We start from the raw sequence: 25,347 nt of genomic DNA on the forward strand, positions 1-25,347 counted from the left end.
CCTGCAGCCGGCCTGAACTGTTGGTTTTGTTGCTCACGACACCGTGATAGACCCAGGTGGAGCTATTGACTTCAAGGAACTGTATTTTTGAGTAAGCCTTGCAGAACTCATATTGTCATTACTGTGTGTTGGATTTTTGTCGTATTTGGGCTTGTTTTGAATAGATAAATATTCAATCAATCAATCAATGAATACATTTGTAGAGCGCACTCCCCACCCGTAAGGGTCTCAAGTCGCTGAGGGGAGGCGGGGGTGCTGCTACTGCTCGAATAGCCAGGTTTTGAGGCGCTTCCTGAAAGTCAGCAGGTCTTCGGTCTGTCGTAGGAGCAAAGGAAGGGTGTTCCAGGTCTTGGCGGCGAGGTGGGAGAAGGATCTGCCTCTGGTGGTCGCTCTTCGGATGTGGGGGACAGTGGCAAGAGCGAGGTCGGCTGAGCGGAGTTGGCGGGACAGGGTGTAGAAGGTGAGTCGTCTGTTGAGGTAGGCTGGACCGGTGTTGTGGAGCGCCTTGTGTGCGTGGGTGAGGAGCTTGAAGGTTATCCTTTTGTTGATGGGGAGCCAGTGTAGGTCTTTCAGGTGGGGAGTGATGTGGATGTGGTGAGGTACATCGAGGCTCAGGCATGCGGAGGCATTTTGTATGCGTTGCAGTCGTTTGAGGAGTTTGGCCAGGGGTCCTGCGTAGAAGGCGTTTCCGTAGTCAAGTTTGCTGCTGACGAGGGCCTGGGTGACTGTTCTTTTTGTATCTGTGGGGATTCATCTGTAGATCTTGCGGAGCATGTATAGGCTGGTGAAGCAGGATGAGGAGACGGCGCTGACTTGCTTGGTCATAGAGAGTGTTGAGTTGAGGATGACGCCCAGGTTGCGTGCGTGGTCGGTCGGTGTCGGGGCTGCTCCCAGAGCGGTCGGCCACCAGGAGTCGTCCCAGGCTGAGGGGTTGGCACCGAGGATGTCCCCTATTGGCTATTTTTTTTTAACTGGTGTGGTGTCCTTTTGTAGTGTTTTCACTGTGTTACTGTATATTATGTGCAAATGCTTTACACATTGCTTCTAAGATAAGCCTTACTGCTCGTGCCAAGCTACCAAGGCAGTGAGCAGGGGTTATCTGAGCGGGTATCTCCCTTATCCTGACTAGAGTGAGGGTCCCTACTTGGACATGGTGCAAACCGACTGCCAACTAGAGACCCCACTTCTAACAGCAGTCCCCTAAACACTCTAAGGAGCACTCCCTTGCTTGGGAATAGAAAACTGGGAAATGGAAAAACAAAGGGTAATTGGGTCCCTCTTTTATACAATAAAAGCAGATAGGAGATCCACTATCTGCACTTTAAGAACTGGTTTAGCTCTGTTCTCTTTTCAAGTGTCCTCTCCGGGCTGCTCTCCACATATAGGCCCTCATTACAACCCTGACGGTCGGTGTTAAAGCGGCAGTAATAACGCCAACAGGCGGCAGAAAAAAAAATGGGATTACGACCGTGCCGGAAACCCCCAACATAGACAGCCACTTTAACACTCCGACCGCCACGGCGGTACAAACAAACAGCGCAACTGTCACCGCCAACAGACAGGCGGAAGACAATGTACCGCCCACCCTATCAGAAAATGCCAATCCGCCACCTTTTCCGGGGCGGAACCAACACGAACAAAAACACGGCAGAAACAGGACTTGGAAGGGAAAACACTCACCTCTCCACATCCCGCGAGGAACCAGGACGCCATGGAGTCAGAACTCTAGATACTCCCTGCAATGGTATTCCTGCTCCTCTATCAGGAGCACCAAAGACGATGGCGACGACCACGGTGAGTACTGCACCTTCAACACAGGGGAGGGGGGAGGGAAAAGAGAGTGACACACACACGCAACACGCAACACGCAAAAACCCCACCCCCATCCTCACCCACAACATACACACAAATACATGGCGCAACATTACATTTACGCCCCCCCACCCCTCCTGAAGAACGCAAGGACAAAAGGAAATGAGTTGAACGATTGTAATCATGAAAAATCCAGTAGTCAAAAATCGAAATACAGTTTATACAATTATGTACACCAACTACACAAGTCCGGATAGTGCACCAATTATTGTCCGTGGACCACTGGACCCAAAATGCATGGGCGAGGCCCACACATGATACCAGACTTCAAACGAAGAGAACACTGCAGGGGCATCAGATCGAAATGAAACAGGCACCTCAGGGGGAAGGGAACGGGGGGCGCCTCAGCCGGATGAGTGCACGACGCCACTACTCCACGAGGGGGCTCCATGCCCACTACTTCATCCTGCGGAGTGCAAAGCCACAGTCTCTCAAGTCTCTCCAGTGGGTGGTTTGCCCACTGCTTTATCCTGGGGAGTGCAAAGCCACAGTCTCTCAAGTCTCTCCAGTGGGTGGTTTGCCCACTGCTTTATCCTGGGGTGTACAAAGCCACAGTCTCTCAAGTCTCTCCAGTGGGTGGTTTGCCCACTGCTCTATCCTGAGGAGTGCAAAGCCACAGTCTCTCAAGTCTCTCCAGTGGGTGGGTTGCCCACTGCTTTATCCTGGGAAGTGCAAAGCCACAGTCTCTCAAGTGGATGCCTTTCTCCACTGGTTCTGGAGGGGGCTTTATGCCCAGAGTGCTTCATCCTGCCAAGGACTGAGGTAGTGGATGTGATACTCCACTGGTTGTGGAGGGGGCTTTGTGCCCAGAGTGCTTCATCCTGCCAAGGACTGAGGTAGTGGATGTTATACTCCACTGGTTCTGGAGGGGGCTTTGTGCCCAGAGTACTTCATCCTGCCAAGGACTGAGGTAGTGGGTGCCTTTCTCCACTGGTTCTGGGGGGGGCTTTGTGCCCACAGTGCTTCATCCTGCCAAGGCCTGAGGTAGTGGATGCCTTTCTCCACTGGTTCTGGAGGAGGCTTTGTGCCCAGAGTGCTTCATCCTGCCAAGGACTGAGGTAGTGGATGTGATACTCCACTGGTTCTGGAGGGGGCGTTTTGCCCAGAGTGCTTCATCCTGCCAAGGACTGAGGTAGTGGATGTGATACTCCACTGGTTCTGGAGGGGGCTTTGTGCCCAGAGTGCTTCATCCTGCCAAGGGCTGAGGTAGTGGATGCCTTTCTCCACTGGTTCTGGAGGTGGCTTTGTGCCACAGTGCTTCATCCTGCCAAGGACTGCGGTAGTGGATGCCTTTCTCCACTGAAAGTGGTGCATCATGGAAGCTGCCCAGGCTCCTGGAACTGACCACCAGACTCGGATGACTGACCACTGGGGATGGCAGCCATGTCTGCGGTGGTGCCACTGGCTAAGGACGTCGCGTGGCTGCTGGCGGTGCTTGCGGCGGTGTCAGTCGGGCGGGGTTGGCGGCGGCCTCTGTGGCAGCGGTGCTGGCGGCGGACTCTGTGGCATCGGTGCTTGCGGCGGGCTCTGTGGCATTGGTGCTGGTGGTGGGCTCTGTGGCGGCAGTGCTGGTGGCGGGCTCAGTGACTGCGGTGCTGGTGGCAGGCTCTGTGGCAGCTGTGCTGGTGGCGGGCTCACTGACTGCGGTGCTGGTGGCGGCTCAATGACAGCAGTGCTGGTGGCGGTGCATGTGGCAGTGCAGGTGGCAGTCTTCTCCACCGTACAGGTCGACGTGGACAGAAGGTGTGGGGAAGGAGTGGGGAAGAGGTCAATATTAGCCAGGAAAAGTGCTGTAGGCTGTTGTGAGGTGGATGGCTGTTGGGTGGGTGTGGGTCTGCGTTTGTGTACTTTGGAAGGAATGCTCACAGACACACTGGGAGAGGACACAGGGGATGTGTGAATGGTAGTGGGGGTGGTGAGTGCATGTGAGCGGTGTGTGGTGATGGGCGTGCTGGAGGTAGTGGCTGAAGATGTAGTGCATGCAGGTGTGAGTGGAGACGAGAAAGGGAAGGAGGAGAACGACGTGGAGGAGGGGGATACAGTGGAGGCAGTGGATGTTGGTATGTGTGCATGGGCATGATGCTTGTGTGAATGCCTGTGGGATGTGTGGTGCTTATGTTTGCCAGAGCCACCCTTGTGTGTTGAGGTGTGTGCATGCTGGTCTGATGGTGTGCTTGGGATAGGCTGAGGTACAGGGGATTGGGTCTGGGTGGAGGAAGTTGGAGGGGGGAGGCTTGACACAGGGACAATGGCTGCCATCAGTGCTGAGGCCAGAGCCTGAAATGCTCTCTGTTGGGCTGCCTGGCCAGAATGAATGCCCTCCAGGTATGCATTTGTTTGTTGCAAATGCCTCTCGACACCCTGGATGGCATTCACAATGGTAGATTGCCCAACAGTGAGGGATCTCAGGAGGTCAATAGCCTCCTCATTGAGGGCAGCAGGGCTGACTGGGGCAGGGCCTGAGGTGCCTGGGGCAAAGGAGATGCCCACCCTCCTGGGTGAGCGGCCACGGGACACACGCTGAGGGGCTACTGGAAGGGCGGTGCTGGTAGGGGGGGTGGCGGCTGTACCTGTTGATGCGGGGGCACAGAGGGGCCCGCCACCGCAAGGGAGCTCCCATCAGAGAAGGAGTCGCTGTCGCTGCTGTCACCTCCTGTCCCCGCCGTGGAGCTCCCCTCGCCCTCTGCCCCACTGGTGGCTTCAGACTCCGTTGTCTCACCCTCCGGGGCCAAGTGGGATGCAGCTCCCTCCTGGTCCGGTGCCACTGCTCCTCCGCCTGATGATGCTATTGCACACAAGAACAGGGAGACCACGAAAAGGGGGGTGGAGACAGAAGAAAGACATGTTCAGTGCATGCAATACCACTACCGTTGGCAGACACTACAGAAACAGCAGCCCTCTGCACTACGCCATGCACTTATAGTTCCTAGATTAATCACATGCCCATGGGGTACAAGGCCTATGCCCGATTGCTGCACACATGGAAGTCACAGGAGCCTGACTAGGTGTAGATGGCTCTTACCACTGGTGGGGTTGGGGTGCCACATATCCTACCTCACAAAGGGTCCTTGCTTACAAAGCTCGCCATGGCCTAGGGTAACCCACTGCCCACCTCCCCCAACCAGACACCTCGTAATGCTTGCAGAGTCAGATGGATGTGACGGTACTCACCCCCTGTGGCTGCTGTGATGCCCTCAAGCGCCCATCCAACTCCGGATACGCCACCGCCAAGATCCGGAACATCAGGGGGGTCATGGTGCGACAGGCACCCCTCCCACGTTGGGAGGCCATCCCCAGCTGGGCCTCCGCTGTCTTCTTGCTCCAGCGGGGAATGTCCTCCCATCTTTTCTGGCAGTGGGTGCTCCGTTTGTGGTGGACCACCAGGGTCTGGACGTCCTTGGCGATGGCACGCCAAATATCCTTCTTCTGGTGGGCGCTGACCTATAGGAATAGTACAGGGGAAAAGTAAAAACTTTAACCGTCCGGACCGTCACAGTCATTGGCCCATGTTCCCACCCTTGCCCTGACGCACCTACATTCACCGTCCGCTCATGCAGAGCTCAGTGCCCCCCCCATGTATCTTCCATCCACACAACTCCAAACAGGCATTGCCCATGGAGCATGCTCACAGTGTACTCACCTGTTTGTCTGGAGGACCGTAGAGTAGCGTGTACTGGGGGAGGACCCATCCACTAACTTCTCCAACTCCTCCGAAGTCAAGGCAGGGGCCCTTTCCCCAGACACATGAGCCATTGTCGCTTCCAGACTGAGGTCACAGCAGCATTTGCAGTGTAGGTCCTCTCCTGTAGAAGGTCAGGTATCAAGTGAGTGAACAGACAGAAAATGGCGGTCACGTCTGCAGCAGTGCGTACCGTCACCGCCGGCGTACACCGTCATTGGCTCCTGGGACCCATAGGGTCCAATGTTAACCAATGCAGGATTGCGCCGCGGTCTTCGACCGCCTACCGCAACGGTGTAGAACGCCAGGGCAGTTACCTCATATCCCTTTGTCCCACCTTACAGGTCAGGCAGCCGTCATTTCAGGGGGGCCACATGGCATTAATAATAACTGCGTCACACCTATCTAGGCCTTGCATACACACAGTAACAGGCACACTGCGGATTAACAAATGTGTGCTAATGACATTTTGTAATACCTCAGTGTTGGCTGACTCTCTGATTGCTGTTCTCATCCATAAGGCACGTCTGCTGGGACAGGTGATTAGATGGCCGCATCCTCCGGTGTACAGATCGCTGGTGGACCTGTCGACATTGGAAGAAAGACACGTAATAGTCACCTACAGACTTGATCGTGCAACAATCCATGAACTGTGTGCCCAGTTGGAGTCAGACCTGATGTCAGCATCCTCCATCCCACAGGGATCCCCCCTCTAGTGCAGGTCCTGTCAGTACTCCATTTCCTGGCAGGTGGGTCTTTTCAAACTACAGTGGCCATTGCATCAGGGATGTCCCAGCCAATGTTCTCAAACGTGTTGTCTAGAGTGTTGTCTGCCCTGCTGAAACACATGCGCAGCTACATCGCGTTCCCTCAGGTGGAGGATTTGCCTACAGTGAAAGGTGACTTCTATGCCCTGGGACATATCCCCAACGTCATAAGTGCCATTGATGGGACACATGTGGCCTTGGTACCCCCCGCAGGAGTGAACAGGTGTACAGAAACCGGAAGAGCTACCATTCTATGAATGTGCAGATGGTGTGTTTGGCCGACCAGTACATCTCCCATGTAAATGCCAAGTTTCCTGGCTCAGTGCATGACGCTTACATTCTGAGGAATAGCAGCATCCCTTATGTGATGGGGCAACTCCAGAGGCACCGTGTGTGGCTAATAGGTGAAGACAAGGACCCCATACCCTGTGAATAGTTGTCTGGGTCTGGGGTTGTCCCTAAGGGTTAGTGTGTATCTAACAGTTGTCCCTCGACATTTGCAAGTGACTCTGGGTACCCCAACCTGTCATGGCTACTGACCCCAGTGAGAAATCCCAGGACAAGGGCAGAGGAACGCTACAATGAGGCACATGGGCGAACTAGGAGGGTGATCGAACGGACCTTCAGCCTCCTGAAGGCCAGGTTCCGGTGCCTCCATATGACAGGTGGTTCTCTCTACTACTCACCAAAGAAGGTGTGCCAGATGATCGTGGCCTGCTGTATGCTGCACAACCTGGCTTTGCGACGACAGGTGCCTTTTCTGCAGGAGGATGGTCCAGAAGGAGGTCTTGTGGCAACTGTGAAGCCTGTGGACAGTGAAGAAGAGGAGGCAGAAGAAGAAGATATCGACAACAGAAACAACGTTATACAGCAATACTTCCAGTCAGACACAGGTAAGAAGATGTCACTGCCTCACACATCTCATACAGTTGTTTGACCTATTATTAGTCTGTTACTTTCACTCAGTGTATGGACCCTGACTTGTCACTTTGCATTTCCATTTCACAGATGTGGGTCCCACTGTGTGACCTCTGCTATATTACCTCATGGACTAGAGCTGTGTTACATCGGTATGTTGACAATACAATTGACATTGCTATATTCCATAGTTATTGCAAATACACATTTGTGAAAGCACAGACTGACTCCAGACTGTTTTGTGATTCAAGAGTGTTTATTTCTGTGCAAATTAGTGGAGGGGGTTGTAAAATGGGCTGGGGTGATGGTGGAGGAATGTCCATGTCAGAGTCCAGTCTATTTGTTTCACAGGTGCATTGTCCAAAGGGGCATAGGAAGTGGAGCTAGGGCAGTTGATGGATGGACAGGGTGACAAAGTGGGACAGAAGGATGACATTCAGAAGGGTCTCATTTCCTGGCGGGGGTCTTGGCATTGTTCTCTGTCTTGTTCCTGGATCTCAGGGACAGTTTGCGATGTGGTTCTCCATCTGCAGGGGGTGGGGTGCTGGTGTCGTGGTCCTGTGGCGGTGCCTCCTGTCCACTAGTGCCAGCGGAGGTGGTGGGCTGTTCATCATCCAGGCTAGTGTCAGGAGCCCCTTGTTGTGCCACAGTGTCCCTCCTGGTGTTGACAAGGTCCTTCAGCACCCCTACAGTAGTGACCAGGGTGGTGTTGATGGACTTGAGTTCCTCCCTGATCCCCAGATAGTGTTCCTCCTGCAGCCACTGGGTCTCCTGAAAGTTGGCCAGTACCGTTGCCATCGTCTCCTGGGAATGATGGTACGCTCACATGATGTTGGAGAGGGCCTTGTGGAGAGTGGGTTCCCTGGGCCTGTCCTCCCCCTGTCGCACAGCAGTCCTCCCAGTTCACCTGTTTTACTGTGCCTCTGTCCCCTGGACCGTGTGCCCACTGCCACTGCCCCCAGGTCCCTGATTTTCTTGAGGTGGTGGGTTTGCCTGGGTTCCCTGTAGTGGTGGACACACTGCTGCTTGATGTGTCCTGGGAAAAGAGGTATGGGCCCGCTGGGTGGGTGCTGTGCTGGTGTTTCCTGAGGGGGGAGGCTCTGTGGTGGCATGTGCCAGTGTCAAGGGAACCGACTGTCCCGAGGTCCCTGATGGGCCGGGCTGGTCATCTTGATCCAGTTGGATAGAGCTGCTGTCATCACTGTGGGCCTCTTCTGTGGGGGGAGTGGACATGTCTGGAACCTCCTGTCCGGTGACGTTGGGTAGGGGTCCTGCAGGGGTGTAAAGGCATAATTATTGCATCTGTGTGTGCCATTGTGTGCAATGGGTGGGTGACCCTGTAAACCAGTGCTTGCATTCTTGTCTAGGACCTTGTGTGATAATTGGTTTGGGGTCTGTGTGGGTATCTGTTGTGGGCATGCTTTGGTGATGGGTGTCCATGCTTTGGTGTTGCATGCAGGGCTTGGTGTTGGGATGGGTGGGTTGTGATAGGGGGACATTTGTGTGGTGTTGGAGTGATGGGGGTGAGGGTGGGAGTATGTGATAGCATGCAGGTAGGGTGGGGGATGTAATAGTTAAGATTTGACTTACCAGAGAAATTACTCCTGCGAGGCCCTCGGGATGCAGTATAGCCAAGACTTGCTCCTCCCATGTTGTTAGTTGTGGGGGCGGAGGTGGGGGTCCGCCGCCAGTCCTCTGTACTGCAATCTGGTGTCTAGAGACCACGGAACGCACCTTCCCCCGTAGGTCGTTCTACCTCTTCCTGATGTCATCCCTAGTTCTTGGATGCTGTCCCACTGCGTTGACCCTGTCGACGATTCTGCGCCATAGCTCCATCTTCCTAGCAATGGAGGTGTGCTGCACCTGTGATTCGAATAGCTGTGGCTCTACCCGGACGATTTCCTCCACCATGACCCTGAGCTCCTCCTCAGAGAACCTGGGGTGTTGTTGAGGTGCCATGATGTAGTGTGGGTGATGTGTGAGGTGGTGTCGGTTGTGATGTGTGAGGGGATGTGTTTGTGTGTGTTGTCTGAGGTGCATGGATGTTGTGTGAGTGATGGTGTTGTGTGCCTGTGGATGCTAGTGTAGTTTCTGGTGGTGTCTCTCTCTGGCCTTCTTTCTCAATTTTGGTAGTAAGGGTTTGTGGGTGATGTGGGTGTGTGTTTTATATTGGATTGGGTGTGTGGGAGTGGTGTGTGTATGTGTATCAGGTGTGTGTATTTCGATTTATCCAATGTGGTTGTGTTTTGTAAATGTGTGTGTGTTTTGAGCGCAGCGGTATGTACCGCCAATGGAATACCACGGTTGAAAGACCGCCGCGTGGATTTGTGGGTCGTGATAGTGTGGGCGTATTCCTGTTGGCGTGACGGTGTCGGTTTTGTTATCACCAGTTTATCACTGACCTTTGGTGTGGTGGACTTGTGTGGGTGTCTGGATTTTGGCGGATTCCGAGCTGTGGGTCGTAATAGGTGTAGCGGAATTCCGCCACCGCAGCGGTGTGTTGGCGGTCTTCTGCACGGCGGTAAGCAGGATTTACCGCCAGTGTTGTAATGAGGGCCATTGTCTTTGTATAGAGTAATTCTTCTTACAGCAGAGTGGTGTCCAGCCTTCAGAACCCACATTAGTGACATAAACAAGTGAGAGCTTTTTTGCACCTGGCTGTCACCAGCTACCCTGAGGAGTGATCATGAGAAAAACAAAAGGCTGGCCTCACCTAAGGTGTCGTTTTGATCTTGAACAACAGAGTTTGCAGTCCAACTTGACACCCCACCATCTACCAAACAGCAGTGCTACAGGAAGGTTAACCAGCAGCTCATTTCAGCAAAAGGTTAAATAGAATTTTTAAAGGAGCCTTTTTAGGGTCGAGCCTGCGTTGCATGCGCTCGCGCATGCGTATCGCAGCGAGACTCTTTTGTATTTAGAAAAGGGCTCGGAGCCCTGTCAACTTCACATCAGTGTTTTTATTGGTTCGTGGGCTTCCCTAATAAAATCTGCTTGCTTTCATTAGTCGAAGGCACGCATATATCATGCCTTTTCCGGTGGCTAGCCCTCCTCGAGCGCAGCGACCAAGTACAGAAAACATGCGAGGCTCGCTGTTTTCCATCGGGCTCGTGGACTTTTTTTCCTCTAATTTACGAGCCCGATCTCGCTTGGCAGAAGTCGAGCGCTTTACATACTTGATTTCACTTTTTCGGGTTATGTACATAAATGCACTTTTGCCCGATAGGTGAAAAGCCGGATTAGGAGTTTACAACGCGATCAGCTCTAACATGAGCAAACGCGAGACCCGTTGCATTGTAAATGCTTGTTTCCTTTCTCTTCACTTCGGTGTCTAGCCTCCCTCCAGCTTCAGTAATGTTAATAATACACTTCCACTGTCAGGGAAACAACCTCACCTCCATCTTGTGCAAAAGGCCAGGCCAAAAAGTATCCTAAATACGAATGCACAGGCCTCCATTACTCTCACACATATTATGAATCTATAACGTAATATACACTTGGGATAGTAGCACTAGGATCTGACTAAGTGCATGTAAATGGAACTTTACACAGTGGGACAGAAGGCCTCCACTCTAGCAACGCAGATAAAAAAAAGTCTGGTCACAACTACGGATTCAAAAAACATGGCCTGCTGTCACTAGTACTCTATGTACTAAACCCATGACAGGAACAGTAGTCCACTGTCTGTACAATGAAGGCATTCTTGGAAAACCCCTCCAGGTCCCAGGACACATCCAGGACTTCACTGCTGGCAATGGGCAGCTCTCTCCACACACACTAGATTAGTGAAAAGCAAAAGCCAAAATCAAAAACCAAGATACCAGATATATGCAGTCAGGGCAGCACAACTGGTCACCCAGAAGGGGACATTAATGCAAAGCTTTTACTGTTAGTAGGAATGCTATAAACAAATACAACGCGTTCTAAGCTCAAATTTGCAGCACTGATGGTCTTACCAATATAAAAATGTGTAAACATGTTTGCAAAATGTAACAAGCTGTAGCTATTCCTAATGCTCTCAGAATGCTCCTATACTATATGTAGGGGTGGGCAAAGAATTCCGCACCACCGGCGGAATCTGCAGAGTTTGCCCACTCTGCATTCTGCTTGGAGAGCAGAGTTACAGCAAAACTCCGCCAACCGGTGTGTGGTGGAGTTTTTTCTTTACGTGCGGCTCGCCAATGCTAAGTTGGTGAGTGAGAGTTTGACCCCCCACCCCCACCGTGATTTTCGGGTACTAGAGTACCTCCCGGTGCAATTTCTCAACATGGGCAGTCCTGGCAGGATGCTACAGCTCGGGTTGAGAATGCTGCTGCTCAAGTAGAAAATCTACTCAAGCATCAAAAAGAAGTAGCGCCGTCTGGTGCCCTGCGTGGTGAATATCGCACTGATTTTACAGTGCGGGACAAGCTCCTAGTGCTAAAAATCAGCGCAAGCAGTGCAACATACCGAAATTCCACAACTTGTGGAACTCTGCAGAATCTCACAGCCTTTTTAGGTAACTGTTAGAAATTGGGTCTTTGGTTGACAGTCAGGTTACCCCCGTTCAAGCAAGGACTCTCACTCTAGTCAGGGTAAATGAGAATCACCCTCAGTTAACCCCTGCTTACCCCCTTGGTAGCTTGGCAGAGCAGTAGGCTTAACTCCAGAGTGCTAGGTGTAAAGTATTTGTACCAACACACACAGTAACTCAATGAAAACGCTACAAAATGACACAAGTTTAGAAAAATAGGAAATTTTTATCTAAACAAAGAAAGATCTAAACGACAAAAATCCACAATACACAAGTCAAGCTATCAGTTAAAAAGCAAAAAGAGTCTTTATGTAGTTTAACACACACACTAACACTGTTAGCGTGAAAATGTCCCTTGGGTGCGTCAAAAGTTACCCCGCACGGGTGAGTGTGCGTCAAAAAGGGCTTGCGATGCGTCTATTTCACTCACGAGCGAGACCTTGCATCGTTTCTCCTTTCGTCGGGTCGGGCACGTCGTTTCTTCTCTCCATAGGAGAATGATGAGTCAATCCAGTCAGCAGTCTCGGGTCCGGGTAGGCCTTGCATTGTTTTTACACGCCCAGCGGTACTTGAATCGGAAATCCAGCATCACGATGATCCGAAAACCACGCAGTGGGTTGCTATCTCACCAGCCTCCGTCAGCGATGCTGTGCGTCGTTTCTCCAGCTCCGTGTGTCGATTCTTCCGTCGTGTTACAGGCGAGCGTCGATTTACAGCTGCGAAGCCAGCGGCGCGTCGATTTCCCAGCTGCAGATCGGAGTCACACCGATCTTTTCCCCGCACTGCACTCTGTGCGTGGATTTCTTCCTCTTAGGCTGCCAGCTTCTCCTTTCAGGTTCCCAGAAACTGGATGGGCACCAGAGGGCAGAGTAGGAGTCTCTCCAGAGACTCCAGGTGCTGGCAAAGAGAAGTCTTTGCTGTCCCTGAGACTTCAAACAACAGGAGGCAAGCTCTAAATCAAGCCCTTGGAGATCTTCACAAGATGGAAGGCACGCAAAGTCCAGTCTTTGCCCTCTTACTCTAGCAGAAGCAGGAACTGCAGGATTGCTCCACAAAGCACAGTCACAGGCAGGGAAGCTCTTCTTCCTCAGCTCCTCAGCTCTTCTCTAGGTAGAGGTTCCTCTTGGTTTCAGAAGTGTTCTAAAGTCTGTGGTTTTGGGTGCCCTTCTTATACCCAATTTCTCCTTTGAAGTAGGCCTAATTCAAAGTAAAGTCTCTTTTGAATGTGAAATCCTGCCTTGCCCGGGCCAGACCCCAGCTACTCACCAGGGGGTTGGAGACTGCATTGTGTGAGGACAGGCACAGCCCTTTCAGGTGTAAGTGACCACTCCCCCCCCCTCCTAGCACAGATGGCTCATCAGGAAATGCAGACTACACCCCAGCTCCCTTTGTGTCACTGTCTAGTGTGAGGTGCAACCAGCCCAAATGCCAAACTGACCCAGACAGGGAATCCACAAACAGGCAGAGTCACAGAAATGGTATAAGCAAGAAAATGCTCACTTTCTAAAAGTGGCATTTTCAAACACACAATCTCAAAATCAACTTTACTAAAATATGTATTTTTAAATTATGAGCTTAGAGACCCCAAACTCCAGATGTCCATCCGCTCCCAAAGTGAATCTACACTTTAATCAGATTTAAAGGTAGCCCCCATGTTAACCTATGAGAGGGACAGGCCTTGCAACAGTGAAAAACGAATTTAGCAATATTTCACTGTTAGGACATATAAAACACATTAATATATGTCCTACCTTAACCATACACTGCACCCTGCCCTTGGGGCTACATAGGGCCTACCCTAGGGGTGTCTTACATGTAAGAAAAGGGAAGGTTTAGGCCTGGCAAGTGGGTACACTTGCCAAGTCGAATTTACAGTTAAAATTGCACACACGGACACTGCAATGGCAGGTCTGAGACATGATTACAGAGCTATTTATGTGGGTGGCACAACCAGTGCTGCAGGCCCACTAGTAGCATTTATAGGCCCTGGGCACCTCTGCTTTTTGCCCCGTTGCCTGCTGGCCTCCGAATGTACTGGAATGTCTCTGCCTTCCCCAAAAGTGCTCTCCAAGGGTTTGGATTGAGCTCGTCTCCTGTTCTGAAGTCTCAGGGACAGCAAAAACTTCATCTACTGGCTTTTAGCTAGTTTTCCAACATCAGCAACACCAGGAATAACTTCAGTGACGCCAGCACCAATGCCACTGCCTGCTCCCGCTCCGTGGACATTGCTGCACACAACGACCGTGACCTGCAACACAAGTCCGACACTGCTGCGACACCGCTGACCTCATGCAGTGCCACTGCGACATTGTGAAGCCGACACATCACGTCTTGACCGACTGTATCTATCGACCCCGCCGGGTCACAAGAAACCGATGCATCGTCACTGATGCTGCACCAGCAGCCCCTGCAACCGTACTAAACCAACATCTCGCCTCATCGCTGCGTACGCTTTAAGGGACTGACGCCGCACTAGACCCAGCAGCGCTTCATCTACCTGACCCCGTGCAACGTCTTTGTTTCTTGTTTTCAAAAGGTACTGTACCTGGTGGTCCGTGCGACTCTGTGACCGGCACCTGTGGCATCGGATTATTGGGAACGACTCCGTCAACGATGCCGTGATAGCCCCAGTTGAAGCTATTGCGTTTCTAAGCGCTTTAGTGGGATTTAATCTTTAAAAATTAATAACTTGGTTTGTGTACATTGGATTTTCATTGTTTCAACAGTACTTGTTGAGATAAATATTCTTTATTTTTTAAAACCTTTGTGGTGTATTTTTGTGGTCTCTTCACTGTATTATTGTAAAAGTTCTTGCATAAATACTTTACACATTGCCTTTTAAGTTAAGCCTCGCTGTTCAGTGCCAGGCTACCGGAGGGTGGACACAGGATAATTTGGATTGTGTTGTGACCTACCCTGACTAGGACTGTGGTCCCTACTTGGATAATGGCGTATACCTCTGCCAACTAGAGATCCCATTTCTAACATTAAGGAAAATATACTTTTAGAAAGTTACCTTTTCCAGGCCAAAATCTTCTGAAGGCTAACCTGCATTAGCCTCCAGCTGCACCCCTGAGTGCGCAGGACCTGAATGAGGTGTGAAAACTACTTCCAGAGCAATGACAAAAGTTTGGGGGTCAGATGTGTTTTTGTTCCTCTGACAGGGTGACCATTTGGGCTGTGCGCAAGAACTTAATTTACTTCAAATGGATCCTCACTGTCACAGCCAGATGACAGTAGGACAAGTCGCCAAACTGGATTAGAGTGACCACAGAGGAGGTGCTGCTCACGTCCCTGGCCAGAAATCTTGGGTGGGCCTACAAGCTTCACAAAAGACAGGAAGGTTTTCACCATCTTGGAGTTAGTCAGAGATGGGCACTGTGGGGTTGCTTGTAGTAGGACACACAGGAAATGTCTCAGACGTGGGTAGCTTAACTCCTGGGAACTTTCACCAAATTACTTCGGTAGGAGCCAGGATACTTTTGATATATAGAGCAATTTGCCGCCTCACAGCTTGGCACCAAATGAAATAAGTGGATTTTTTTCAATGGACAAGAAGATATCTAAAGCGTCATGTACCTATTTTTATAAAACTCCACAACTGTGTTGCTAGGGGCCATGTTAGCAATTGTATTACATTATATCTCAAAAATACACATTTAACAAGCCACTGACATGAATTTGTGTCCTCCCCTCAATTGGTTAGCACCAAACCAGAGAAGCAGGTGAGTGTGCCACAAAAAGGAGAAGGGAGCTAACTCACTAGTGGGAAAAACTGAATTTCAGTTTCAATGGGTTCACCTGTGCTACAAACCTAAAAATTGTTCAACTTCATCGATTTCAATTAAATCATTAACCACAAAAGCTTGATTCCACCCTCAATAAAGACTCTGCATGTTGGGAGTATACATTTGAGGTTTAGACAATGAAAAGTAGGACCTTTGGTGTGCTGTGCGAAGGAAGTCTTAATAGGTGTTGGCATACACAGGTGTGGTCTTTACTAAGCTAATGTTAAAAGGGCCTGCTTGAGAGAAGCTAAGTAAGGCATGAGCTGAATTTTAGTGCACGTTCTGTTCACAATGTATTATACTTTTAATTTACTGCGAACGTTGCTCCAGCTCGTCGAATACGACTGGTAGTCTTTCTACAGCCACACTACACACTTCTCACCTGGGGAAAGGAGTCGATTTCCTGGTGTGACTCATTCTCGCTCATGCGCACATGCCACCTGGCGGCGAGAGGAAGTCACAGGTGCTATGCGAGTGGTAAGGTAGGCACGGCGGCCATTTTAGAGAGAAACCTTGTGTATAAACGCAAACGAAAGGACTGAAATAGCTGTCAAGATTTCTACATTTTCTTCTTTGTTCAAGACTTTTAGTACTCTAATATGCAAACCTATAACCAGCGGGAGATATATTTTCATAGGCATACTTATATTGACTTTTCAAAATTACTTTCACTTTAAAAAGAAGTTCACATCCTCATAATATTGGGATTGACTGCTGATTTAAGAGCAATGTTGTCTTTATCGTCACATATACTTCTGTAATGGCTTCTGATTTGCATGTAACAAAACGTTCATTATAAGGGAAAGTGCTTTTGTCCGTTTTTAATGTGCTTATCATATATTTCTCTCCTCTGAAGCTCCATTTTTGCTCTATAAATACTTTAACCCCTTCGCTGCCGGGCCTTTTCCCCTCCTGTGCCGAGGCTTTTTTTTGGCTATTTGGGACAGTTCGCACTTAGGCCCTCAACTTTTTGTTCACATAAGCTACCGACGCCAAATTTGCATCCTTTTTTTTCCAGCATCCTAGGGATTCTAGAGATACCCAGACTTTGTAGGTTCCCCTGAAGGAGACCAAAAAAATTATTAGCCAAAACACAGCAAAATGTTTGTGTTTTTTTCAAAAAAATTGGAAAAAGGGCTGCAGAAGAAGGCTTGTGTTTTTTCCCCTGAAAATGGCATCAACAAAGGATTTGCAGTGGTAAAATCACCATCTTCTCAGCTTTCAGGAACATACACACTTGAATTAGAAAACCCAATTGTTCAACACAATTTTGACATTTTACTGAGACATACCCCATTTTTACAATTTTTTGTGCTTTCAGCCTCCTTCCAGTTAGTGACCGAAATGGGTGAGAAACCAATGCTGGATCCCGAAAGCTAAACATTTCTGAAAAGTAGACACAATTCTGAATTCAGCAAGGGGTCATTTGTGTAGATCCTACAAGTGTTAAAGAAGAATATTGAAATGAAGGTGAAAATAACAGCCATTTCTCTCCACGTTTTACTCTGTAACATTTTCCTGCGATGTCAGATTCTTTAAAGCAATATACCCTTACGTCAGCTGGACTCTTCTGGTTGCGGGGATATATAGGGCTTGTAGGTTCATCAAGGACCCTAGATACCCAGAGCCAATAAATGAGTTGCACCTTGCAATGGGTTTTTATTCTATAGCAGGTATACAGCAATTCATTTGCTGAAATATAAAAAGTGAAAAATAGGCATCAAGAAAACCTTTGTATTTCCAAAATGGCCACAAGATAAGGTGTTGAGAAGCAGCGGTTATTTGCACATCTCTGAAGTCCGGGGTGCCCTTACTAGCATGTGAATTACAGGACATTTCTCAAATAGACATCTTTTTTGCACACTGTCTTACGTTCGGAAGGAACAAATGTAGAGAAAGACAAGGGGCAATAACACTTGTTTTGCTATTCTGTGTTTCCCCAAGTCTCCCGATAAAAACGGTACCTCACTTGCGTGGGTAGGCCTAACGCCCGCGACAGAAAATGCCCCAAAACACAATGTGGACACATCACATTCTCACAAAGAAAACAGAGCTGTTTTTTGCAAAGTGCCTGGCTATGGATTGTGGCCTCTAGCTCAGCCGGCACCTAGGGAAACCTAGCAAACCTGCACAGTTTTGAAAACTAGACACCTAGGGGAATTCAAGATGGGGTGACTTGGGGGGCTCTGACCGGGTTCTGTTACCCAGAATCCTTTGCAAACCTCAAAATATGGCCCAAAAACAACTTTTCCTCTCATTTCGGTGACAGAAAGTTCTGGAATCAGAGAGGAGCCACAAATTTCCTTACACACAGCGTTCCCCCAAGTCTCTTAATAAAAATGGTACCTCACTTGTGGGGGTAGGCCTAGCGCCCGCGACAGGAAATACTCCAAAAAATAACGTGGACACATCACATTTTCCCAAAGAAAACAGAGCTGTTTTTTTGCAAAGTGCCTAGCTGTGGATTTTGGCCTCTAGCTCAGCGGGTACCTAGGGAAACCTAGCAAACCTGCGCAGTTTTGAAAACTAGACACCTAGGGGAATCCAAGATGGGGTGACTTGTGGGGCTCTGACCAGGTTCTGTAACCCAGAATCCTTTGCAGACCTCAAAATTTGGCCAAAAAACGCTTTTTCCTCTCATTTTGGTGACAGAAAGTTCTGGAATCTGAGTGGAGCCACAAATTTCCTTCCATCTAGCATTCCCCCAAGTCTCCCAATCAAAATTGTACCTCACGTTTGTGGGTAGGCCTACTGCCCGCGAAAGGAAATGCCCCAAAACACTATCTGGACACATCAAAATGATCAAATACAAAACTACCTGTTTTTGCAGGGGGGGGGCACCTGCGTTTTGGGTCCTGGGCTCAGCAGCCTTCTAGGGAAACCTACCAAACCCAGACATTTCTGAAAACTAGACACCCGAGGGAGTCCAGTGAGGTGTGACTTGCGTGGATCCCCCAATGTTTTCTTACCCAGAATCCTCAGCAAACCTCAAATTTAGCTAAAAAAATCTCATTTTTCCCACATTTCTGTGTGGGATCACCGCACTGGGACAAATTTCATACCACCCAATGTTCCCCTCAGTCTCCCGTTAAAAATGATACGTCATTTGTGTAGGTGGGCCAAGTGGTTGTGAAAGGGAAGAGTCAAAAACATGTCGATATTGAGGGGGAACCAAAGGGGTTCCAAAAGGGCAGTTTGCAAAAAAAAACATTTTTAGGCTGACAAGTGCAGCAGAATTTTTATCAGTATAGATGAGACAATGCTGGGTGGTAGGAATTTTGTGGATTCCTGCAGATTCCGAAAGGTTGCATCACAAAAACGAGGGGAAAATGTGTGATTTCCAGCAAAGTTGGAGGTTTGCAGGGCATTGTGGGTACGAAAATGGTGCGGGGTGCATGTGAAACACACTACCCTTGAATCACCCAGATGTTTAGTCTTCAGATGTGTCTAGGTCCTGTGGATTTTTCTACATGGCAGCGTCCCAAAGTCCATAAAGTGCAGCCCTCACCATTCCAAGTGGGACGATTTTGAGAGTTACGCAAGCTTTCATGGCCCAAATGTAAAACCAAAACCCAAAATAATCAAATGTCTTCTTGCCTGCTGTGGGATAAGATGTTTTAGAGTGCGGGGGAGAGCTGAAAGACTATTACCCCCTTCAGTTGGGGTGGGGGCATAACCAGGCCCATACTGGTTGGTAGCCACCACCCCACTATGTTTTTTTTTTTTTAATTCCCTGGCATCTAGTAGACTTTCTGCCCCCCAGGGTGTGGATCAGGGGTAATTGCCCCATCTGCCTACTGGTGGGCAGAACAACTTTGGCCCCATTTATTTGGGGTGGGGGTATGGCCATACCACCACCCTCTTATTTTGGAAAAAAAACTTTCCCGATCTCTGGTGGGCTTTCTATCTGCCCTCAAGGGGGGGAGATATGGCCAACAGTAAAGTGCCCCCATGGGGAGCGACCCTTACCCAAGGGGCTGCCCCCCTAAAAAAACACACACACATACACACACACAAATCCCTGGTACCTAAGTGGTTTCTGCCCCCCTTGGGGGCAGATTGGCCTAACAGAAATCTGCCGATCTGCCCCTAAGGGGGGCAGAAATGGTCTAAATACAATTTCCCCCCCAGGGGAGCGACCCTTGCCTAAGGGGTCGCCCCCACCTCTAAAAAACAAAAAAAAACAAAAAAAATGTAGCCCTTGCGCCTAGAGGTTTCTGCCCCCCCCCGGTAATGGTCTAAATACAATTTTCCCCCAGGGGTGCGACCCTTGCCTAAGGAGTCGCTCCCCACCTCTATAAAACAAAGCAAAAAAAATAATAATATTTTTTTTTATCCCTGGCGCCTAGAGGTTTCTGCCCCGCCTGGATGCATATCGGCCTAATAACAATAGGCCAGTCTGCCCCCAGAGGGGGCACAAATGGCCTAAAATTAATTTGCCCGCCCCGGGGAGCGACCCTCGCCTAAGGGGTCACTCTCCCTGCGTGAAATTGGCACAAAAAAAAGATCCCTTGTGCCTAGTGGTTTCTGCCCCCCTTGGGGGCAGATTGGCTTAACAAAATTTGTTCGATTTTCGGAAGAAATGGTCTAAATACAATTTGCCCCCCACCTCTAAAAAAAAAAAAAAAAAAAAACGATCCCTGGTGCCTAGTGGTTTCTGTCCCCCCTAGGGGCAGATCGGCCTAACAACAATAGGCCGATCTGCACCCGGGGGGCACAAAACACCTTGAAAAAATTTCCCCCCTTGGGCAAGGGTCGCTCCCCTTGTGCCAGTTTCATTTTTATAAAACATCCCTGGTGTCTAGTGGGCATTTCAAAAGCGGGATCGCTTTACAGTCTGGCGTTTGAAATGCTCTGAAAGACTTCAAAGGGAAGGAAATTCCTTTCCTTCCCTTTGAAGCCTCTAAGGGCCCCCCCAACACATGATCGGAAGAGATCTCTTCCGATCGCGCTGGAAGATGGGGAAGTGGCCTCTGATGAGGTCAGCGTGCAAATGCGTGCCGACGTCATCAGATGTCACTGGGGGGGTCAGGGGAGCTCAGGGGTGGAAGGGGAAGGGCTTCCCCTTCCATCCCTACCTTGGAGGGATGGGAGGGAAGCCCACAGAGGGAGCGCTCCCTTTGAACTCAGTGCTGAGGACGTAATGGTTAAGTTCTCGGCACATGAGCACTGTGCCGGTGGACGTAACCCTTACGTCCCTGGCACAGAAGGAATTAAGACTACGAATTTACATCATAGGAGTAAATGCAGAATAGAGTCGCTGTTGCTACAGATTTTATGGGAGCAAGCTTGAAGCCACATTTATTACTTATAGTGACACTTCTCATTGACTACTAAGAGCAAACGAGAGGTAGCTCTTGCTGCATTAGAGTGAGTTTTGCAGGTTCCATTAGACTTTGAATAAAGCAGGGAACATTTTGGGAAAAGTGAAAAATATTCATCGTCAAGAGAATTAACGTAACACAATGCATGTCATTTGTGTGCATGTACATTTTTGTATTGTGTTATGTTAAGTAGATTTGTAAATCGTGCCAATTACCCCTGTGGGTATCCAGGCACTTAGTACTGTGTTGGGGGGGACACCTACAGGGTAATACTGGGGGGCTTAATAATGCACGGACACCAGGTTACTTTTTCTGCCCCTTGGTGCCAAACCACAGGTCCTTTTATTTTCTCGGTTCCGTATGTCAGGAGCAAACCAACATTCAGTTTCCACAAGGGGTCCGGTATCTTTCCTCGTGGGTCTCCACCCACACGTGAGTGGAGTGGTCTGACGACACAACATTCCTCCTCAACCCTCAGAACAGAAACACCAAACAAAAACAGAAGTTCAAAAATACATCTTGGCTTGACACTCATTTCAGTAGCTCACTTCTTGGAGCACCAGGGAGATGCTTCAAATGACCTCCTAATTCAGCACAAAGTCCCTCAACCTCATGGTGGCTGTGGCGCGAGGGTGCAGGTCGTACCTGTCCAGACCCTTCCTTGAATTGTCAGCACTTTCCGTACCATGGGGTAACAGGGCGACAGACAAACTACCTCCTTTATCACTCCCGCGTGCAGATGGTGTACCAGAGTACAACCGTAAAGTCATCTCGTGACAGGTCATTCTCATGGGGACCTTCCACATCCACGAGGGTACCTAGACAAACTCTGCCTCATCCCCAGTGGACTCTGGTGCAGTGTCCATTGCAGAATCAGACCGAACACAGGAGGATGATATTGCTTCAAGAATTACACGTTTCCAGTCAACAACTCACAACCCTTCTTGGCTATGACCAGTGACCCTTCTTAACTATGACCAGAGTTCCCCTTACTTTGATGATAGTCAACGAGTCTGGCTCAAACGGAAGTTTGAATTTTCCTCCAGGATGGCAGTTCTTCACCAGTACTAGGTCACCCACCTGAGGTTTTCGGGTGTGGGCACGCCTCTTCACAGCCATCCGCTTGGTTTTGATATAACTTTGGCTCAGCCTTGTTGCTACTTGGTCCTGGAGCTGGGTGGGACTTTCGACATGTGGAATGGTGTCTCTTACCCGGCGCTGCATAAACACCGAACTGGGTGTAGCACCCATGGTGATGTGAGGAGTCAGCCGGTACTCCCTCAGTAATGCGAACAGGGCGCAATCAAGGTTCTTTCCTTGAGCCACTGCAATTCTAAGGGCCATATTGAGTATTCTCCTATAACGTTCAGCCTCCCCGTTGGCTTGAGGCCAGTGTGGTGTGATCTTCCTGTGACGAATGCAATGGGAGGCCAGATAGGAGGCAAAATCCTGGCTCGAGAAGGGAGGGCCATTGTCCGTCCTCAGTTCTTGGATGATTCCATGGGTGGCTAGCATCTTTTCAATGTGAGGAATAACATGCTCTACCATGGTGGAGTCCAAAATTTCAACCTTTGAATACTTTGAAAAATCGTCAATGACGACGAGCATGTGGTGCCCATTGGGTAGACTCCGTAGGTCGGCATTGGCACGATGCCAGGGAGTCGGGGATATGGGCTCTGTGATGATGGGGGCTGGAGGACCCGCTGGACTAAGGGTTTGACAAATGTGACAGTGTTGCACCGTCTGTTCCACTCATAGATCTAACCCAGGGAACCATCGTAGTTGGGCTTTGGTTTTCACCATGCCCTTGTGAGCTGTGTGGGCCAGATCAATTACCCATTGCTGCAGTGACTCAGGGATTACCAGCTGGGGCCCTCGCAATAAACATCCATCTGGGGACACAGCCAGTTCCTGTCAAACATGATGCAGTGAGGACAGTGTGGCGTGGGCTTACGCCATTCCTCGGAATAGGTGGTGCCTCAGTGAGTGCCATTTTCCACTGCGGACGCAGGATATGGCCAGCTGCAGGGCCTCATTGTTAGGAAACTATTTTTCAACCCTCCTTTCCCAACACTCATCGGCATGGGTGGCTGTCTTGATTTGTTCCAGTGAAATGGGAAGCAGTCGTGATCTTTCCACCACTAGCCCCACGTATTCTTCCATGTCCGTGGCATCGGCTTCCTCCTGGGCCGTGGCTCGTCTGGCATGCCTTGAGAGATAGTCTGCCGGATTTTGAGCTCCCAGCCGATACACCACAGAGAGTTGGTATTCTTGTAGCTGGAGGATCAATTTCTCAAGTCGGGGTGGCGGTTGGAAGGATGACCTGTTGAATAGGGGTATGAGGGGCTTGTGGTCAGTGTGTATGGTGAAGGGCTGGCCATAGAGGTAAAGGTGAAAATGGCAACAGCCCCAATGCACTGCTATCACCCCCTTTTCTATGTGAGAGTACCGCTGCTCCTTTGTGGTTAAGGCTCAACTGGCATATGCAACTGGAGCCCACTCTCCCTCACTTCCTTTTTGTGATAGGACAGCCCGAGTACCACTGGGCTGGCGTCCACTGACAGTTCTGTTTCTTTGGACGGGTCAAAATACACCAGCGTGGTGTCGGCGGACAGGGCTTGCTTGGTCGCTTGGAATGCGGCTTCTTGGGAGGGGCCCCACTCCCAATTGGCGTTCACCTTGGTTAGCTCTCTTAATGGCGCGGTGAGTGATGTCAAGTTCTGAATAAATCTTCCGCAGTAGGTGACCATCCCTAAGAAACAGCAGACACCCATGACAGGGGTGGGTGCGGGTGCCGATTGTATGTCTCTCATTTTCTCAGGGTCAGGTGGGACACCTTTTTTTGAGAAGCGGTATCCAAAAAACGCAATGTCCTGTTGCAAGGTCAGGCCATTTTGATGTAAGCGATGGAAGGTGGCGTGTAGTCTTTCGAGGTGCTCCTCATTAGTGGGTGCATGCACCAAGATATCGTAAGTCACATTGATGACTCGCTTGAGCCCAGTCTGCACATCTATAATAGTGTCCTGGAACACTTCCGCTACACTCGATACTCCAAAGCTGAGGCATTTATATCACCTCAGTCCAACGTGCGTGGAGAACGTTGGGATGGACCGTGATTCTGATGCTAACATCAGTTGGTGGTACCCTGCTCGGAGGTCCATCTTGGAGAACCATTGAGACCCGCTGACTTCAGCCACTATGTCGTCCACGGTTGGGGTTAGATGACATTCCCACCAAATGGCCAGGCTGGGTAAGCGCATATCAACACAGATCCTCACCTTGCTGGGTTGTTTCGGCTTGCGAGTCACGACAGTGGGTGAGACCCAGGGAGTTGGCCCCTCCACTCGCTCATTGATATCCGCTTCTTCCAGCTGTTTCAATTCAATTTCTACCTTAGGGTGCAGGTGGAACGCTATGCGCCGATGTTTCAATGCTACAGGCTCAATGGAATTGTCAGTGTGGAGATTCACAAGCTGTCCTTTCAGACACCCAATGCCCTCAAACAGTGCGGAGTATTCCCTTTCCAGGTCATCAAGGGCCCCTATGCGTACGCTGAAGGAGACTGATACCAATCTGAGTTCTTCTGCGGTGCGGCAACTCAGTAGCATTGCTGTACCCGCTTTGGTGACATAGACTTTAGCCCTGGTGGTCATTGTTTCATGTGTGATGTCCGTTGTGAAGACCCCTGCTAGCGGGAGTGGTGTAGAGGACCCAAAGGCAAACACTTGAACTGTGGTCAGGCGGAGTGAGGGGTGAGTTGGCATCAGTCTGAGCACAGAGTGTGCCAGGATGTTAATAGATGCCCCCATGTCAATGGGAGCCAACACCCGTTGACCTGCGAACTGGACTTGGCATCTTGGAATTCTTTTCTGGGGAAGGCTACCGGTTGCGTGGCATGGATGACGTGAAAGGCTCCCTCCAGTTCATCATCATCATCCATGTCTTGATCTTCCTCCTGATAGGGGAGTGCTTGCGCAGCATGCACTGTTTTGGTTTTGGTGGACTTTGGCGAAGGCGTGGAGCAACATGGTTAAGCTTTTGGCAGTTTGTGTATTGCTTTCCTAATGGTGGGCACTTGCCTTGGTGTGGCTAAGTCCCCCCGCACATGTAACAGGTACGAGTCGAGCCTCGTGGTTTTGGTTTGTCTCTTCTCTTTGCCGCTAACCCTGCCGAGATTGCATTTTTGGGTTCTGTCTTCACTGGTTTCTGTAATGCTGATTCAATGTGTGCAGAGTGAACTCAGGACAATTCCTTCGACCTACCCATGGTGAGCATATCTGCCATAGACATGCCCGGAATCTGCAGAATGTGTTCTCGTATTTTTGTGGAGTGGAGTAAACTGTGCTCTTACTTCGTCCTCTGGGTCTGGCAGGGTGTAGGTGCTGGCTAGGTCCTTTATTCTAGCAAAGGAGGTATCCATGGATTCTTCAGGTAGTTGCCTAGCTTGCCTAAGGAGGAACCTCTCGTAGGCTGGATTTGCAAAGGG

This window comes from Pleurodeles waltl, chromosome 7 (genome assembly GCF_031143425.1).
Source record: "Pleurodeles waltl isolate 20211129_DDA chromosome 7, aPleWal1.hap1.20221129, whole genome shotgun sequence".
NCBI classification, from domain to species: Eukaryota; Metazoa; Chordata; class Amphibia; order Caudata; family Salamandridae; genus Pleurodeles; species Pleurodeles waltl.